The sequence below is a fragment of the Pleurodeles waltl genome, chromosome 4_1, assembly GCF_031143425.1.
Source record: "Pleurodeles waltl isolate 20211129_DDA chromosome 4_1, aPleWal1.hap1.20221129, whole genome shotgun sequence".
Lineage (NCBI taxonomy): Eukaryota > Metazoa > Chordata > Amphibia > Caudata > Salamandridae > Pleurodeles > Pleurodeles waltl.
In genome coordinates this window covers 39,678,101-39,697,678 of record NC_090442.1, presented here as the reverse complement: position 1 = coordinate 39,697,678, position 19,578 = coordinate 39,678,101, and the positions used below count along the sequence as shown (strand labels likewise).

The following is a 19,578-nucleotide window of genomic DNA, read 5'->3' as shown; positions in this document are numbered from 1 at the left end:
ATCACCCTTACAACCATTTTTGCTATAAACTTGAGATCTTTCTGAGATACTATCTCACAGACTTCTTATGAATGAGGAACTCTGAAATTGTCACATTCCAATTTGTACGTCATTAAAACTATGCTGGTTATTCAAATGGGCAGATTGTTTTTTAAATTCCTTTCTGTCTCGAGTTGTAGTTATATTGATACAGAGGCATAATTGTTGAATGATATATATTGGGTTGATTGAAATATGTTCGTAGAGGTGGTGATAGGCTTTCTGTGTCTGTCTGAGAGCAAGGACCGGTTAACGTCTTTTTCCAAGAGCAGTTTGTTGTGAAACGTATAAGGCAAAGGAGTATGTATTGTCATGTGGTTCTCTGACTGCTTCTGTCCACTTGCCAAAAGTTCCAAGGCCCTATGATAGCACAAAAATTGTAAGATTGAAGTGGTGGGTGCCGGAGGTTTAAAATGGTCAGTTTAATTAAAGACAGAAAAGTGAAACGAATGACTGCAGAAATACTGTATGTGGCCATGAACTGAGATGAAATGATGATTTTGGAACTCTGTCTTGCAGATTACCCTCAATGCCGCAATGGATAGGGCACTACTCTCACAGACCAGGGTGTGTACGTTTAAGTCTATCTGAGGTGCACACCCTGAACTAGTACATTTTTGCTGAAACCTAATCATATTGTTTACTCTTCCTCGTAGCAGCTTGCCAGGGTGATAGTATATTGCAACAGAACCATTCCACTTCTTCACTGAAAAGAGTCATGCTGGTTACCCAAATGTGCAGCGTGTCATTTTATACAGCTTTCTTTATTGAAATTAAACTTGGACTCACTTGAAATATTCTCTTTCAAAATTAATGTTTTGAGCTGCTGTGAATTTTATTTCTAGAGGTGGTGACAGGCTTTCAGGTACGTGCTTAGGTCAAGGCCCTGTTCATGTCACTTGTATAAGCTAATTCAGGGAGCAAATTAGCAAGTCAAGAAATGGGAAGTCTGAACTACTGTCAAAGCAGTTTCATTCTCTTTTCAAATAATCCAAAAATACCATTGCAGCATAAAACAGAGTATTCAATAAAAGAAGAAAGGAGGATTAACGGCAAAAAAGCACATCATAAGATATGAAACTTTGGAAATTATCTAGATATTGTTTGAAAAAACTCCTTTGATGGAAAGAAGATGAAGAACGGTATGGGATCCTGTCCTGCGCACCTGTAATTGATATGTTCCACATCCATTCATACCACCTAACCCTAAACACCCAAACATATTGCAGTCAGTGACCATGTGGCCTAATGGATAAGGCGACTGACTTCAGATCAGAAGATTGAGGGTTCGAGTCCCTTCAAGGTTGAGTCGTTTTCTCACAGCACCCAACTTATCTTTACATACAAACTGGAAACACACTCTTACAATACTCCTTTCACTCTCACTCATTAAGAAAGCCCAATGCAAACTGCACAATCAGTCACGTTCTGCCTTCAGCATTGCTACTTTTCTGTCCTTCTGCCATACCAAAGTACCTCTTCATAAATGCCATGGATATGCAATACGTATGCAACAATATGACACGGCACAATCATTCTTAACAGAACTGTGGGTAGATGCAGTGCAGGGAGTGTGTGCGTGCAGAAAGCAGAAACTATGCATGCGTAGAAGCTCTATGATTTTCTCCAGGAATAATGCTAATTGTCCCTGTTGGAAAATGGGTTATTGGTAGGGCAGGTAGGTACCTACACCTAGCAACAAGCCACTAACCTCCACATAGGTACAGTTAGGTCTCAGTAAATTAATCCCAGCTCAACCCTTGGTAGCTTGGCAACGAGCGTTAAGGCTTAACTTAGGAGACAAAGTGTAAAGCATTCAAATATCACAAAACAGTAATTAAATAAAACACAGGAAACAGTTTAAAAATCCAAAACCAATTCATAAAAATAGTTTATATTTTTATCTTTAAAATGACACAAAAACGATTAAAATCGGTTCAGGGGAACCGGAGATATGAATTTTTAAAGAATTATTACTTTTCTAGCGCTTAGAAACAAAAAGCGCCAATCGGGTCATCTGGTTGCACCTCGACCGGGGCAAAGTCAAACTTTCAGGCCGACCGCGATGGAGCCCTGCTCGGCTACAGGTCGCGGGAGGCCTCGGTTAAAAAGTTACCTTCTGACTTAGTCTTTATTTTGAAGTTTTTCTTCACCGGGACGAGCCTGCCAGTTGAATCCGACCTCCTGGAGCCCTTGTCCGGATACGCGATGTGGGTTTCCTCGGTGGAGACTTTTACCTTCGGACTCAGTCATTTTTTCGAGATGAAAATCCTTCGCCCGGGGTAAACCCGGATCTTGATCCGACATCCATGGAGCCCTTCTCGGATACGATGGCTGGGAGGTCCCGGTCAACTTTTTACGTTCGGACTTAGTCTCTTTTTTGGATGTTTTTCTTTACCGGGACGAACCACGAAGTCAGGCCGGGTCGCGGTTGAGGCAAGCCGGCTAGAATTTCCGCGGCGGGTCGGTCCCTCTCTGGAGCTTTTTTCGAAAAATTCTCAAATCTTTTCCAAACTTCTGCGGCTTCACCCAGATGTTCTTTTAAGGTTCTTTTGGGGTCCACAGCTCACCCCAAGGGTCCAGAAGTTCTGTGATGGTCCTTGGGGGTGCGGACTTCAACTCCCAGAATGCACCTGGCGCAAACTCCTTTTTGGCCACTGGACAGTGGTCAGCTGGTCGCTTTCTTCAGGAGTTGGTGCAGGGGACTCTGGTTTAGCAATTTTTCACCTGTAGCAAACAGGGAGTCCCTCCTTGAACCAGTTGAAGCCAGGCAAAGTCCTTCTTGTGGTGAAGCCCAAGTGTGCAGCTGGTGCAGTCCTTCTGAGTGCAGGTTCCAGGTGCAGGCCAGGGGTCCAGCAGGGCAGTCCTTCTTCTCCTTAAGTTCTTTCTTCTTGAAATTTGGTGGGGATCTGAGGCGTGGGTGCAGGTCTGCCAGTTTTATCCTTGCTCCTGGGTGAAAAGCAGGGGGGCCCTGGTTCTCCAATCAGGGACAGGGTCGTCCCCCTGTGATGACCACTTCCTGGGAAGTGTGGCAAAAATCCATCCCAGAAGGCAACAGTCTCTAAAAATCCAACATGGATGAATCTGATTTTTGGAGGTTACATCTGGCTGAGCCCACCCACTGGTGTGGCTAAAAATCATAAACACACCCCTCTCCTGCTCTCTCCTAATCTAATCAAGGGGGCACCTAATTGTCTGGGGTTGCAGGATGTGGGGGTGTTGCTGGGTGCTCCAAATGTCCTTCTCTGCCTTTGAAGACCAGTTTGGCAGCCCTCCCCCTTCCTGCCTCACCATCTGCTGAGGGGAGATTCTCTCCCCCAAGCACATTCCTTTGTGTGAAGCCTGGCCACTTCACACCTCATCAAGGCAGCCTGGCAGAAGCTGCTGCAGGCTGGCCAATCAGAGCACAGCAGCAAAAACAATGCAGAGCTGAAATTGGCAACTTTTTAGGTAAAGTCTAAACTTTTTACCTGGACAAGTTATATTAAATCCAACAACTGGAAGTTGTGGGATTTATTACAACAATCAATTTGATACCAAATTCTTGGTATGTAACATTTAAGGAGACTTTAAAATTTAAAATAAAGTCTGCCCATTCTAGCCTATGAAGGCCATTTACTTCAATGAGGGAAAAACTAATTTGGCTGTTTTTACCTCACCAGGGCTTATAAATCTATTTTTATAAAGTCCCTGCTTATAGTTACATGGCACCCAGCCCTAGGGGCACATAGGGCACACCTTAGGGGTGACTTATATGTAAAAATAAGGTAGTTTAAGACTTTGGAAGTACCTTTAATTCCAAAGTCGAATTTGCATATAACTTTAATTTAAAAGCAGCCAGCAAGGCAGGCTTGCTTTTAAAATTACACTGGGCACCTCAGCAATGCACCTAGGTGTGCACCACCTATGCTGTGGTCCCTAAACCTACATGCCCTACCATATACTAGGGACTTATAGGTAGGTTAACTTAGTCAATTATAATTAGCCTAATTTGCATATCCATTTTACACAGAGCACAGGCCCTGGGACTGGTTAGCAGTACCCAGGGCACCAACAAAGTCAGGAAAACACCAGCAAAAAGAGGAAAATGGGGGCAAAAAGTTATGGGGCCTCTGCAATCAGCCCTGTTTTCTCACAGTCCCTCAGAAAAAATATAGTACTGGAGAAGAATCATAAAGGATTGACACAATTGCTGCCTTTGCTGTTGCCCCAATTGTGTAATCTGTCTAGGACTGGTCTCTTGCAGATTGAGGCACCTAGTTGCAATTGTGTGGTATAAATCACCCTTACAACCATTTTTGCTATAAACTTGAGATCTTTCTGAGATACTATCTCACAGACTTCTTATGAATGAGGAACTCTGAAATTGTCACATTCCAATTTGTACGTCATTAAAACTATGCTGGTTATTCAAATGGGCAGATTGTTTTTTAAATTCCTTTCTGTCTCGAGTTGTAGTTATATTGATACAGAGGCATAATTGTTGAATGATATATATTGGGTTGATTGAAATATGTTCGTAGAGGTGGTGATAGGCTTTCTGTGTCTGTCTGAGAGCAAGGACCGGTTAACGTCTTTTTCCAAGAGCAGTTTGTTGTGAAACGTATAAGGCAATGGAGTATGTATTGTCATGTGGTTCTCTGACTGCTTCTGTCCACTTGCCAAAAGTTCCAAGGCCCTATGATAGCACAAAAACGGTAAGATTGAAGTGGTGGGTGCTGGAGGTTTAAAATGGTCAGTTTAATTAAAGACAGAAAAGTGAAACGAATGACTGCAGAAATACTGTATGTGGCCATGAACTGAGATGAAATGATGATTTTGGAACTCTGTCTTGCAGATTACCCTCAATGCCGCAATGGATAGGGCACTACTCTCACAGACCAGGGTGTGTACGTTTAAGTCTATCTGAGGTGCACACCCTGAACTAGTACATTTTTGCTGAAACCTAATCATATTGTTTACTCTTCCTCGTAGCAGCTTGCCAGGGTGATAGTATATTGCAACAGAACCATTCCACTTCTTCACTGAAAAGAGTCATGCTGGTTACCCAAATGTGCAGCGTGTCATTTTATACAGCTTTCTTTATTGAAATTAAACTTGGACTCACTTGAAATATTCTCTTTCAAAATGAATGTTTTGAGCTGCTGTGAATTTTATTTCTAGAGGTGGTGACAGGCTTTCAGGTACGTGATTAGGTCAAGGCCCTGTTCATGTCACTTGTATAAGCTAATTCAGGGAGCAAATTAGCAAGTCAAGAAATGGGAAGTCTGAACTACTGTCAAAGCAGTTTCATTCTCTTTTCAAATAATCCAAAAAAACCATTGCAGCATAAAACAGAGTATTCAATAAAAGAAGAAAGGAGGATTAACGGCAAAAAAGCACATCATAAGATATGAAACTTTGGAAATTATCTAGATATTGTTTGAAAAAACTCCTTTGATGGAAAGAAGATGAAGAACGGTATGAGATCCTGTCCTGTGCACCTGTAATTGATATGTTCCACATCCAATAATACCACCTAACCCTAAACACACAAACATATTGCAGTCAGTGACCATGTGGCCTAATGAATAAGGCGTCTGACTTTGGATCAGAAGATTGAGGGCTCGATCCCCTTCGTGGTTGAGTCTATTTCTCACAGCACCCAACTTATCTTTACATACAAACTGGAGGCACACTCTTACAATACTCCTTTCACTTTCACTCTCACTCATTAAGAAAGCCCAATACAAACTGCACAATCAGTCACGTTATGCCTTAAGCATTGCTACTTTTCTGTCTTTCTGCCATACCAAAGTACCTCTTCATAAATGCCACGGATATGCAATACGTATGCAACAATATGACACGGCACAATCATTCTTAACAGAACTGTGGTTAGATGCAGTGCAGGGAGTGTGTGCGTGCAGAAAGCAGAAACTAGGCATGTGTAGAAACTCTATGATTTTCGTCAGGAATAATGCAAATTGTCCCTCAGAAAAAATATAGTACTGGATAAGAGTCATAAAGGATTGACACAATTGCTGCCTTTGCTGTTGCCCCAATTGTGTAATCTGTCAAGGACTTGTCTCTTGCAGATTGAGGAACCTAGTTGCAATTGTGTGGTATAAATCACCCTTACAACCATTTTTGCTATAAACTTGAGATCTTTCTGAGATACTATCTCACATACTTCTTTTGAATGAGGAACTCTGAAATTGTCACATTCCAATTTGTACGTCCTTAAAACTCTGCTGGTTATTCAAATGGGCAGATTGTTTTTTAAATTCCTTTCTGTCTCGAGTTGTAGTTATATTGATACAGAGGCATAATTGTTGAATGATATATATTGGTTTGATTGAAATATGTTCGTAGAGGTGGTGATAGGCTTTCTGTGTCTGTCTGAGAGCAAGGACCGGTTAACGTCTTTTTCCAAGAGCATTTTGTTGTGAAAGGTATGAGGCAAAGGAGTATGTATTGTGATGTGGTTCTCTGACTGCTTCTGTTCACTTGCCAAAAGTTCCAATGCCCTATGATAGCACAAAAACGGTAAGATTGAAGTGGTGGGTGCCGGAGGTTTAAAATGGTCAGTTTAATTAAAAGACAGAAAAGTGAAACGAATGACTGCAGAAATACTGTATGTGGCCATGAACTGAGATGAAAGGATGATTTTGGAACTCTGTCCTGCAGATTACCCTCAATGCCGCAATGGATAGGGCACTACTCCCACAGACCAGGGTGTGTAAGTTTAAGTCTATCTGAGGTGCACACCCTGAACTAATACATTTTTGCTGAAACCTAATCATATTGTTTACTCTTCCTCGTAGCAGCTTGCCAGGGTGATAGTATATTGCAACAGAACCATTCCACTTCTTCACTGAAAAGAGTCATGCTGGTTACCCAAATGTGCAGCGTGTCATTTTATACAGCTTTCTTTATTGAAATTAAACTTGGACTCACTTGAAATATTCTCTTTCAAAATGAATGTTTTGAGCTGCTGTGAATTTTATTTCTAGAGGTGGTGACAGGCTTTCAGGTACGTGCTTAGGTCAAGGCCCTGTTCATGTCACTTGTATAAGCTAATTCAGGGAGCAAATTAGCAAGTCAAGAAATGGGAAGTCTGAACTAATGTCAAAGCAGTTTCATTCTCTTTTCAAATAATCCAAAAATACCATTGCAGCATAAAACAGAGTATTCAATAAAAGAAGAAAGGAGGATTAACAGCAAAAAAGCACATAATAAGACATGAAACTTTGGAAATTATCTAGATATTGTTTGAAAAAACTCCTTTGATGGAAAGAAGATGAAGAACGGTATGGGATCCTGTCCTGCGCACCTGTAATTGATATGTTCCACATCCATTCATACCACCTAACCCTAAACACCCAAGCATACTGCAGTCAGTGACCATGTGGCCTAATGGATAAGGTGTCTGACTTCGGATCAGAGGATTGAGGGTTCGAGTCCCTTCATGGTTGGATCTTTTTCTCACAGCACCCAACTTATCTTTACATAAAAACTGGAAACACTCTTAAAATACTCCTTTCACTCTCAGTCATTAAGAAAGCCCAATGCAAACTGCACAATCAGTCACGTTATGACTTCAGCATTGCTACTTTTCTGTCTTTCTGCCACACTAAAGTACCTCTTCATAAATGCCTTGGATATGCAATACGTATACAACAATATGACATGGCACAATCATTCTGAGCAGAACTGTGGGTAGATTCAGTGCAGGGAGTGTGTGCGTGCAGAAAGCCGAAACTATGCATGGGTAGAAGCTCTATGATTTTCTCCAGGAATAATGCAAATTGTCCCTCAGAAAAAGTATAGTACTAGAGAAGAATCATAAAGGATTGACACAATTGCTGCCTTTGCTGTTGCCCCAGTTGTGTAATCTGTCAAGGACTGGTCTCTTGCAGATTGAGGCACCTAGTTGCAATTGTGTGGTAAAAATCACCCTTACAACCATTTTTGCTATAAACTTGAGATCTTTCTGAGATACTATCTCACAGACTTCTTATGAATGAGGAACTCTGAAATTGTCACATTCCAATTTGTACGTCCTTAAAACTCTGCTGGTTATTCAAATGGGCAGATCGTTTTTTAAATTCCTTTCTGTCTCGAGTTGTAGTTATATTGATACAGAGGCATAATTGTTGAATGATATATATTGGTTTGATTGAAATATGTTCGTAGAGGTGGTGATAGGCTTTCTGTGTCTGTCTGAGAGCAAGGACCGGTTAACGTCTTTTTCCAAGAGCAGTTTGTTGTGAAAGGTATCAGGCAAAGGAGTATGTATTGTGATGTGGTTCTCTGACTGCTTCTGTCCACTTGCCAAAAGTTCCAAGGCCCTATGATAGCACAAAAACGGTAAGATTGAAGTGGTGGGTGCCAGAGGTTTAAAATGGTCAGTTTAATTAAAAGACAGAAAAGTGAAACGAATGACTGCAGAAATACTGTATGTGGCCATGAACTGAGATGAAAGGATGATTTTGGAACTCTGTCTTGCAGATTACCCTCAATGCCGCAATGGATAGGGCACTACTCTCACAGACCAGGGTGTGTAAGTTTAAGTCTATCTGAGGTGCACACCCTGAACTAATACATTTTTGCTGAAACCTAATCATATTGTTTACTCTTCCTCGTAGCAGCTTGCCAGGGTGATAGTATATTGCAACAGAACCATTCCACTTCTTCACTGAAAAGAGTCATGCTGGTTACCCAAATGTGCAGCGTGTCATTTTATACAGCTTTCTTTATTGAAATTAAACTTGGACTCACTTGAAATATTCTCTTTCAAAATGAATGTTTTGAGCTGCTGTTAATTTAATTTCTAGAGGTGGTGACAGGCTTTCAGGTACGTGCTTAGGTCAAGGCCCTGTTCATGTCACTTGTATAAGCTAATTCAGGGAGCAAATTAGCAAGTCAAGAAATGGGAAGTCTGAACTACTGTCAAAGCAGTTTCATTCTCTTTTCAAATAATCCAAAAATACCATTGCAGCATAAAACAGAGTATTCAATAAAAGAAGAAAGGAGGATTAACGGCAAAAAAGCACAGCATAAGATATGAAACTTTGGAAATTATCTAGATATTGTTTGAAAAAACTCCTTTGATGGAAAGAAGATGAAGAACGGTATGGGATCCTGTCCTGCGCACCTGTAATTGATATGTTCCACATCCATTCATACCACCTAACCCTAAACACCCAATCATATTGCAGTCAGTGACTATGTGGCCTAATGGATAAGGCGTCTGACTTTGGATCAGAAGATTGATGGTTCGAGTCCCTTCATGGTTGAATCTTTTTCTCACAGCACCCAACTTATCTTTACATACAAACTGGAAACACACTCTTACAATATTCCTTTCACTCTCACTCATTAAGAAAGCCCAATGCAAACTGCACAATCAGTCACGTTATGCCTTCAGCATTGCTACTTTTCTGTCTTTCTGCCATACCAAAGTACCTCTTCATAAATGCCACGGATATGCAATACGTATACAACAATATGACATGACACAATCATTCTTAACAGAACTGTGGGTAGATTCAGTGCAGGGAGTGTGTGCGTGCAGAAAGCAGAAACTATGCACGCGTAGAAACTCTATGATTTTCTCCAGGAATAATACAAATTGTCCCTCAGAAAAAGTCTAGTACTAGAGAAGAATCATAAAGGATTGACACAATTGCTGCCTTTGCTGTTGCCCCAGTTGTGTAATCTGTCAAGGACTGGTCTCTTGCAGATTGAGGCACCTAGTTGCAATTGTGTGGTAAAAATCACCCTTACAACCATTTTTGCTATAAACTTGAGATCTTTCTGAGATACTATCTCACAGACTTCTTATGAATGAGGAACTCTGAAATTGTCACATTCCAATTTGTACGCCCTTAAAACTCTGCTGGTTATTCAAATGGGCAGATTGTTTTTTAAATTCCTTTCTGTCTCTAGTTGTAGTTATATTGATATAGTGGCATAATTGTTGAATGATATATATTGGTTTGATTGAAATATGTTTGTAGAGGTGGTGATAGGCTTTCTGTGTCTGTCTGAGAGCAAGGACCGGTTAACGTCTTTTTCCAAGAGCAGTTTGTTGTGAAAGGTATCAGGCAAAGGAGTATGTATTGTGATGTGGTTCTCTGACTGCTTCTGTCCACTTGCCAAAAGTTCCAAGGCCCTATGATAGCACAAAAACGGTAAGATTGAAGTGGTGGGTGCCGGAGGTTTAAAATGGTCAGTTTAATTAAAGACAGAAAAGTGAAACGAATGACTGCAGAAATACTGTATGTGGCCATGAACTGAGAAGAAAGGATGATTTTGGAACTCTGTCTTGCAGATTACCCTCAATGCCGCAATGGATAGGGCACTACTCTCACAGACCAGGGTGTGTAAGTTTAAGTCTATCTGAGCTGCACACCCTGAACTAATACATTTTTGCTGAAACCTAATCATATTGTTTACTCTTCCTCGTAGCAGCTTGCCAGGGTGATAGTATATTGCAACAGAACCATTCCACTTCTTCACTGAAATGAGTCATGCTGGTTACCCAAATGTGCAGCGTGTCATTTTATACAGCTTTCTTTATTGAAATTAAACTTGGACTCACTTGAAATATTCTCTTTCAAAATGAATGTTTTGAGCTGCTGTGAATTTAATTTCTAGAGGTGGTGACAGGCTTTCAGGTACGTGCTTAGGTCAAGGCCCTGTTCATGTCACTTGTATAAGCTAATTCAGGGAGCAAATTAGCAAGTCAAGAAATGGGAAGTCTGAACTACTGTCAAAGCAGTTTCATTCTCTTTTCAAATAATCCAAAAATACCATTGCAGCATAAAACAGAGTATTCAATAAAAGAAGAAAGGAGGATTAACGGCAAAAAAGCACATCATAAGATATGAAACTTTGGAAATTATCTAGATATTGTTTGAAAAAATTCCTTTGATGGAAAGAAGATGAAGAACGGTATGGGATCCTGTCCTGCGCACCTGTAATTGATATGTTCCACATCCATTCATACCACCTAACCCTAAACACCCAAACATATTGCAGTCAGTGACTATGTGGCCTAATAGATAAGGCGTCTGACTTTGGATCAGAAGATTGAGGGTTTGAGTTCCTTCATGGTTGAATCTTTTTCTCACAGCACCCAACTTATCTTTACATACAAACTGGAAACACACTCTTACAATATTCCTTTCACTCTCACTCATTAAGAAAGCCCAATGCAAACTGCACAATCAGTCACGTTATGCCTTCAGCATTGCTACTTTTCTGTCTTTCTGCCATACCAAAGTACCTCTTCATAAATGCCACGGATATGCAATACGTATGCAACAATATGACACGGCACAATCATTCTTAACAGAACTGTGGGTAGATGCAGTGCAGGGAGTGTGTGCGTGCAGAAAGCAGAAACTATGCATGCGTAGAAACTCTATGATTTTCTCCAGGAATAATGCAAATTGTCCCTCAGAAAAAATATAGTACTGGAGAAGAATGATAAAGGATTGACACAATTGCTGTCTTTGCTGTTGCCCCAATTGTGTAATCTGTCAAGGACTGGTCTCTTGCAGATTGAGGCACCTAGTTGCAATTGTGTGGCATAAATCACCCTTACAACCATTTTTGCTATAAACTTGAGATCTTTCTGAGATACTATCTCACAGACTTCTTATGAATGAGGAACTCTGAAATTGTCACATTCCAATTTGTACGTCCTTAAAACTCTGCTGGTTATTCAAATGGGCAGATTGTTTTTAAAATTCCTTTCTGTCTCTAGTTGTAGTTATATTGATACAGAGGCATAATTGTTGAATGATAGATATTGGTTTGATTGAAATATGTTCGTAGAGGTGGTGATAGGCTTTCTGTGTCTGTCTGAGAGCAAGGACCGGTTAACGTCTTTTTCCAAGAGCAATTTGTTGTGAAAGGTATCAGGCAAAGGAGTATGTATTGTGATGTGGTTCTCTGACTGCTTCTGTCCACTTGCCAAAAGTTCCAAGGCCCTATGATAGCACAAAAACGGTAAGATTGAAGTGGTGGGTGCCGGAGGTTTAAAATGGTCAGTTTAATTAAAGACAGAAAAGTGAAACGAATGACTGCAGAAATACTGTATGTGGCCATGAACTGAGATGAAAGGATGATTTTGGAACTCTGTCTTGCAGATTACCCTCAATGCCGCAATGGATAGGGCACTACTCTCACAGACCAGGGGGTGTAAGTTTAAGTCTATCTGAGGTGCACACCCTGAACTAATAAATTTTTGCTGAAACCTAATCATATTGTTTACTCTTCCTCGTAGCAGCTTGCCAGGGTGATAGTATATTGCAACAGAACCATTCCACTTCTTCACTGAAAAGAGTCATGCTGGTTACCCAAATGTGCAGCGTGTCATTTTATACAGCTTTCTTTATTGAAATTAAACTTGGACTCACTTGAAATATTCTCTTTCAAAATGAATGTTTTGAGCTGCTGTGAATTTTATTTCTAGAGGTGGTGACAGGCTTTCAGGTACGTGCTTAGGTCAAGGCCCTGTTCATGTCCCTTGTATAAGCTAATTCAGAGAGCAAATTAGCAAGTCAAGAAATGGGAAGTCTGAACTACTGTCAAAGCAGTTTCATTCTCTTTTCAAATAATCCAAAAATACCAATGCAGCATAAAACAGAGTATTCAATAAAAGAAGAAGGAGGATTTATGGCAAAAAGGCACATCATAAGATATGAAACTTTGGAAATTATCTAGATATTGTTTGAAAAAACTCCTTTGATGGAAAGAAGATGAAGAACGGTATGGGATCCTGTCCTGCGCACCTGTAATTGATATGTTCCACATCCATTCATACCACCTAACCCTAAGCACCCAAACATATTGTGGTCAGTGACCATGTGGCCTAATGGATATGGCGTCTGACTTCGAATCGGAAGGTTGAGGGTTCGAGTCCCTTCATGGTTGAGTCTCTTTCTCATAGCACCCAACTTATCTTTACATACAAACTGGAAACACACTCTTACAATACTCCTTTCACTCTCACTCATTAAGAAAGCCCAATGCAAACTGCACAATCAGTCACGTTATGCCTTCAGCATTGCTACTTTTCTGTCTTTCTGCCATACCAAAGTACCTCTTCATAAATGCTTTGGATATGCTATACGTATACAACAATATGACATGGCACAATCATTCTGAACAGAACTGTGGGTAGATTCAGTGCAGGGAGTGTGTGCGTGCAGAAAGCAGAAACTAGGCATTGCTAGAAGCTCTATGATTTTCTCCAGGAATAATGCAAATTGTCCCTCAGAAAAAGTATAGCACTAGAGAAGAATCATAAAGGATTGACACAATTGCTGCCTTTGCTGTTCCCCCAGTTGTGTAATCTGTCAAGGACTGGTCTCTTGAAGATTGAGGCACCTAGTTGCAATTGTGTGGTAACAATCACCCTTACAACCATTTTTGCTATAAACTTGAGATCTTTCTGAGATACTATCTCACAGACTTCTTATGAATGAGGAACTCTGAAATTGTCACATTCCAATTTGTACGTCCTTAAAACTCTGCTGGTTATTCAAATGGGCACATTATTTTTTAAATTCCTTTCTGTCTCGAGTTGTAGTTATATTGATACAGAGGCATAATTGTTGAATGATATATATTGGTTTGATTGAAATATGTTCGTAGAGGTGGTGATAGGCTTTCTGTGTCTGTCTGAGAGCAAGGACCGGTTAACGTCTTTTTCCAAGAGCAATTTGTTGTGAAAGGTATCAGGCAAAGGAGTATGTATTGTGATGTGGTTCTCTGACTGCTTCTGTCCACTTGCCAAAAGTTCCAAGGCCCTATGATAGCACAAAAACTGTAAGATTGAAGTGGTGGATGCCGGAGGTTTAAAATGGTCAGTTTAATTAAAGACAGAAAAGTGAAACGAATGACTGCAGAAATACTGTATGTGGCCATGAACTGAGATGAAAGGATGATTTTGGAACTCTGTCTTGCAGATTACCCTCAATGCCGCAATGGATAGGGCACTACTCTCACAGACCAGGGGGTGTAAGTTTAAGTCTATCTGAGGTGCACACCCTGAACTAATACATTTTTGCTGAAACCTAATCATATTGTTTACTCTTCCTCGTAGCAGCTTGCCAGGGTGATAGTATATTGCAACAGAACCATTCCACTTCTTCACTGAAAAGAGTCATGCTGGTTACCCAAATGTGCAGCGTGTCATTTTATACAGCTTTCTTTATTGAAATTAAACTTGGACTCACTTGAAATATTCTCTTTCAAAATGAATGTTTTGAGCTGCTGTGAATTTTATTTCTAGAGGTGGTGACAGGCTTTCAGGTACGTGCTTAGGTCAAGGCCCTGTTCATGTCCCTTGTATAAGCTAATTCAGAGAGCAAATTAGCAAGTCAAGAAATGGGAAGTCTGAACTACTGTCAAAGCAGTTTCATTCTCTTTTCAAATAATCCAAAAATACCAATGCAGCATAAAACAGAGTATTCAATAAAAGAAGAAGGAGGATTTATGGCAAAAAGGCACATCATAAGATATGAAACTTTGGAAATTATCTAGATATTGTTTGAAAAAACTCCTTTGATGGAAAGAAGATGAAGAACGGTATGGGATCCTGTCCTGCGCACCTGTAATTGATATGTTCCACATCCATTCATACCACCTAACCCTAAGCACCCAAACATATTGCGGTCAGTGACCATGTGGCCTAATGGATATGGCGTCTGACTTCGAATCGGAAGGTTGAGGGTTCGAGTCCCTTCATGGTTGAGTCTCTTTCTCATAGCACCCAACTTATCTTTACATACAAACTGGAAACACACTCTTACAATACTCCTTTCACTCTCACTCATTAAGAAAGCCCAATGCAAACTGCACAATCAGTCACGTTATGTCTTCAGCATTGCTACTTTTCTGTCTTTCTGCCATACCAAAGTACCTCTTCATAAATGCTTTGGATATGCTATACGTATACAACAATATGACATGGCACAATCATTCTGAACAGAACTGTGGGTAGATTCAGTGCAGGGAGTGTGTGCGTGCAGAAAGCAGAAACTAGGCATTGCTAGAAGCTCTATGATTTTCTCCAGGAATAATGCAAATTGTCCCTCAGAAAAAGTATAGCACTAGAGAAGAATCATAAAGGATTGACACAATTGCTGCCTTTGCTGTTCCCCCAGTTGTGTAATCTGTCAAGGACTGGTCTCTTGAAGATTGAGGCACCTAGTTGCAATTGTGTGGTAACAATCACCCTTACAACCATTTTTGCTATAAATTTGAGATCTTTCTGAGATACTATCTCACAGACTTCTTATGAATGAGGAACTCTGAAATTGTCACATTCCAATTTGTACGTCCTTAAAACTCTGCTGGTTATTCAAATGGGCACATTATTTTTTAAATTCCTTTCTGTCTCGAGTTGTAGTTATATTGATACAGAGGCATAATTGTTGAATGATATATATTGGTTTGATTGAAATATGTTCGTAGAGGTGGTGATAGGCTTTCTGTGTCTGTCTGAGAGCAAGGACCGGTTAACGTCTTTTTCCAAGAGCAGTTTGTTGTGAAAGGTATCAGGCAAAGGAGTATGTATTGTGATATGGTTCTCTGACTGCTTCTGTCCACTTGCCAAAAGTTCCAAGGCCCTATGATAGCACAAAAACGGTAAGATTGAAGTGGTGGGTGCCGGAGGTTTAAAATGGTCAGTTTAATTAAAGACAGAAAAGTAAAACGAATGACTGCAGAAATACTGTATGTGGCCATGAACTGAGATGAAAGGATGATTTTGGAACTCTGTCTTGCAGATTACCCTCAATGCCGCAATGGATAGGGCACTACTCTCTCAGACCAGGGTGTGTAAGTTTAAGTCTATCTGAGGTGCACACCCTGAACTAATACATTTTTTCTGAAACCTAATCATATTGTTTACTCTTCCTCGTAGCAGCTTGCCAGGGTGATAGTATATTGCAACAGAACCATTCCACTTCTTCACTGAAAAGAGTCATGCTGGTTACCCAAATGTGCAGCGTGTCATTTTATACAGCTTTCTTTATTGAAATTAAATTTGGACTCACTTGAAATATTCTCTTTCAAAATGAATGTTTTGAGCTGCTGTGAATTTTATTTCTAGAGGTGGTGACAGGCTTTCAGGTACGTGCTTAGGTCAAGGCCCTGTTCATGTCACTTGTATAAGCTAATTCACGGAGCAAATTAGCAAGTCAAGAAATGGGAAGTCTGAGCTACTGTCAAAGCAGTTTCATTCTCTTTTCAAATAATCCAAAAATACCATTACAGCATAAAACAGAGTATTCAATAAAAGAAGAAAGGAGGATTGTTAGACTTTTCATCCTTGGCGTGGTCTCCCTTAACTTTTTGCCTCTGTTCCCCAGGTTGTTGATGTGTGCTGGACTCTGATTTTGCTGTTTTTGTTACTCTGGGCACTTTACCACTGCTAACCAGTGCTAAAGTGCAAGTGCTCCTGTTTAAATTGTATGTAAGTGGTTCATCCATGATTGGCATATTTGAATTACTAGTAAGTCCCTAGTAATGTGCACTAGAGGTGCCAGGGCCTGTAAATCAAATGCTACTAGTGGGCCTGCAGCACTGGTTGTGCCACCCACATAAGTAGCTCTGTAATCATGTCTCAGACCTGCCCCTGCAGTGTCTGTATGTGTATTTTTACACTGTAAATTCGACTTGGCAAGTGTACCCACTTGCCAGGCCTAAACCTTCCCTTTCCTTACATGTAAGGCACCCCTAACGTAGGCCCTAGGTAGCCCCAAGGGCAGGGTGCAGTGTATGGATAAGGTAGGACATATAGTAATGTGGTTTATATGTCCTGACAGTGAAATACTGCCAATTTCGTTTTCACTGTTGCAAGGTCTGTCTCTCTCTCATAGGATAATATGGGGGCTACCTTTAAATATGATTAAAGTGTAGATTCCCCTAGAGAGTAGATGGACATGTGGAGTTTGGGATCCCTGAACTCACAATTTAAAAATACATCTTTTAGTAAAGTTGATTTTAAGATTGTGCGTTTGGAAATGCCACTTTTAGAAAGTGAGCATTTTCTTGCTTAAACCATTCTGTGACTCTGCCTGGTTTGTGGATTCCCTGTCTGGGTCAGTTTGACAGTTGGGTTGTTTTTCACCTCACACCAGACAGTGACACAAAGGGAGCTGGGGTGTGATCTGCATTTCCTGATTAGCCATCTCTGCTAGGAGGGAGGGGTGGAGTGGTCACTCTCATCTGAAAGGACTGTGCCTGCCTCTGACAATGCTGTCTCCAGCCCCCTGGTGTGTGTCTGAGGCCTTGCCTGGGCAAGGCAGGATTTCACAAGAAGGTGTGAGTCCCCTTTGAAGAAAGGTGACTTCAAAGACTAAAATGGGTATAAGAAGGGCACCCAAACTTACAAACTTCAGAAACACTTCTGGAACCAAGAGGAACCTCTGCCTGGAGAAGAGCTGATAGCTGAGGAAAACGTGCTGCCCTGCCTGTGACTGTGCTTTGTGGAGCTTTCCTGCAGTGCTGCTTCTGCCAGAGTAAGAGGGCAAAGACTGGACTTTGTGTGCCTTCCATCTTGAAGAAGAAATCTCCAAGGGCTTGATGTAGAGCTTGCCTCCTGTTGTTGAAGTCTCAGGGATAGCAAAGACTTCTTCCTGCCAGCACCTGGAGTCTCTGGAGAGACCCCTACTCTGCTCTGTGGTGCCCTTACAGTTCCTGGGACCCTGAAAGGAGAGGCTGGCAGCCTAAGGACAAAAATACACGCACCGAGCGCCGTGCGGAGAAAAGATCGACGCGAATCCGATCGCGGCTGAGAAAACGACGCGACGCCGGTTCCGCAGCTGAGAAACGACGCCGCAGGAAACGCGACCGAAAAACCGACGCCCGGAGCAGGAGAAACGACGCGCAGCATCGCTGACGGAGGCTGAGAGATCGCACCCTGCGCCGCAGGACTTTCGGATCGTCGTGTGGCTGGCTTTTTCAATACGCACCGCCGTGCCGAGTTGTTTTCGACGCACACAGCCGTGCAGGGTTACTTTCGACGCACACCGCCCGTGCGGGGTTATTTTTGACGCAAACCAGGTACATTTTCACGCTAGCAGCGCTAGTGTGGTGTTACAACTACCTAAAGACTCTTTTTATTTTAAACCTTTAAAAAATCATAACTTGACTTGTGTATGTTGGATTTTTGTCGTTTTGGTCTTGTTTTGTCTAGATAAATATTTCCTATTTTTCTAAACTGGTGTTGTGTCATTTTGTAGTGTTTTCATTAAGTTACTGTGTGTGTTGGTACAAATACTTTACACCTAGCACTCTGAGGTTAAGCCTACTGCTCTGCCAAGCTACCAAGGGGGTAAGCAGGGGTTAGCTGAGGGTGATTCTCTTTTATCCTAACTAGAGTGAGGGTCCTTGCTTGAACAGGGGGTAACCAGACTGTCAACCAAAGACCCCATTTCTAACATTGGTGACCAGCGGTCGGGATTTGGACTTGTATTTGTACTTGACATACAGTGATTAAGTGTACACTACTGTTTTGATCTCAGACCACTACGTGACCACATACTACTAGTCTTGTGATTTTTGTTTTTTTCTACTTGGACTGTTTTTCTCTGCATTCAGTTTCTTTTTTTCACTGATCCCGTGATTGACTTTTCTGGAACTTCATTTGAGAACTTGCTTTTCTGTTTTTGGAACTGTGCATATTTTTTTTTAACCTCTCATCATGTCTCAGTCTGGAGATGCCCTAGCTGAAGCTGCTTTTGACTTGGAGAAATTGGAGAGCTACAAAGTGGCTCAGTTGAAGCAGTTTTGTAGTAATGTTGGCTGTCCCATTAAGAGCTCATCCAAGAAGGATGAGCTGCAAAAGGCGCTGAGGGCCTGGGTGACAGCCAAAGCAGCTGAGGGGCACACAGATGAGGAGCCAGAGGGGGAAGAGGAGTTGCAAGTCACTCACACTGATGTAGTGGGTGGGCCTGCTATGTCTCAGGGGAGAATCTCCAGGGCAGGTAGCAGTGTGTCCTCCAAGAGTCTGACACCTGGAGAGTTACAGGACAGACAGGCAGAGAGGGAGTACCAGTTGGAGCTGAAAAAGCTCAGTCTAGAGGTGGAACAGAGAAAGCTGGCCCTTGAGGAAAGGAAGATAAACATGGCTCATGAGCTCAGTTTAAAAGAGATTGATCAGAGGAGTCAGTCCAGTAGGGATGGTGGCAGCAATTCTACAGTGCAGCCTGAGAGAAGGGTACACATCCCAAAAGACCTTGTGAGGGATTATAAGAGGGAGGATGATATCTACTTGTGGTTCAAGGGTTATGAGTCAGCTCTCCACATGAACCTGGTCCCTGAAGCTCATTGGGGGGCAGCCCTGTGGAAGCATTTTGAGGCAGAGGGGAGGGACACACTGACGGCCTTAGGGGATGCTCAGAGTCTCACCTACCCTGTCATGAAGGAGGCCTTACTCACAAGGTATGGTCTCACCCCTGAGCAGTACAAGGAGAAGTTTAGATCCTACAAGAGAAAGGAATCCCAAACATGGTTGGAATGTGTTGATTC

At 41.5% G+C, this 19,578-nt stretch overlaps 3 non-coding genes across 3 annotated transcripts; all 3 read left to right on the top strand.

Annotated features, from left to right (window-relative positions):
- The first annotated feature begins 7,423 nt into the window (after positions 1-7,423).
- On the top strand, positions 7,424-7,496 carry TRNAR-UCG (transfer RNA arginine (anticodon UCG)). The gene has a single exon. It is a non-coding gene; the product is annotated as a tRNA-Arg (tRNA).
- Positions 7,497-12,896: 5,400 nt separating this feature from the next.
- Positions 12,897-12,969, top strand: TRNAR-UCG (transfer RNA arginine (anticodon UCG)). The gene has a single exon. It is a non-coding gene; the product is annotated as a tRNA-Arg (tRNA).
- A 1,751-nt stretch (positions 12,970-14,720) lies between these two features.
- Positions 14,721-14,793, top strand: TRNAR-UCG (transfer RNA arginine (anticodon UCG)). Its single transcript has one exon. It is a non-coding gene; the product is annotated as a tRNA-Arg (tRNA).
- The last annotated feature ends 4,785 nt before the right edge of the window (positions 14,794-19,578 follow it).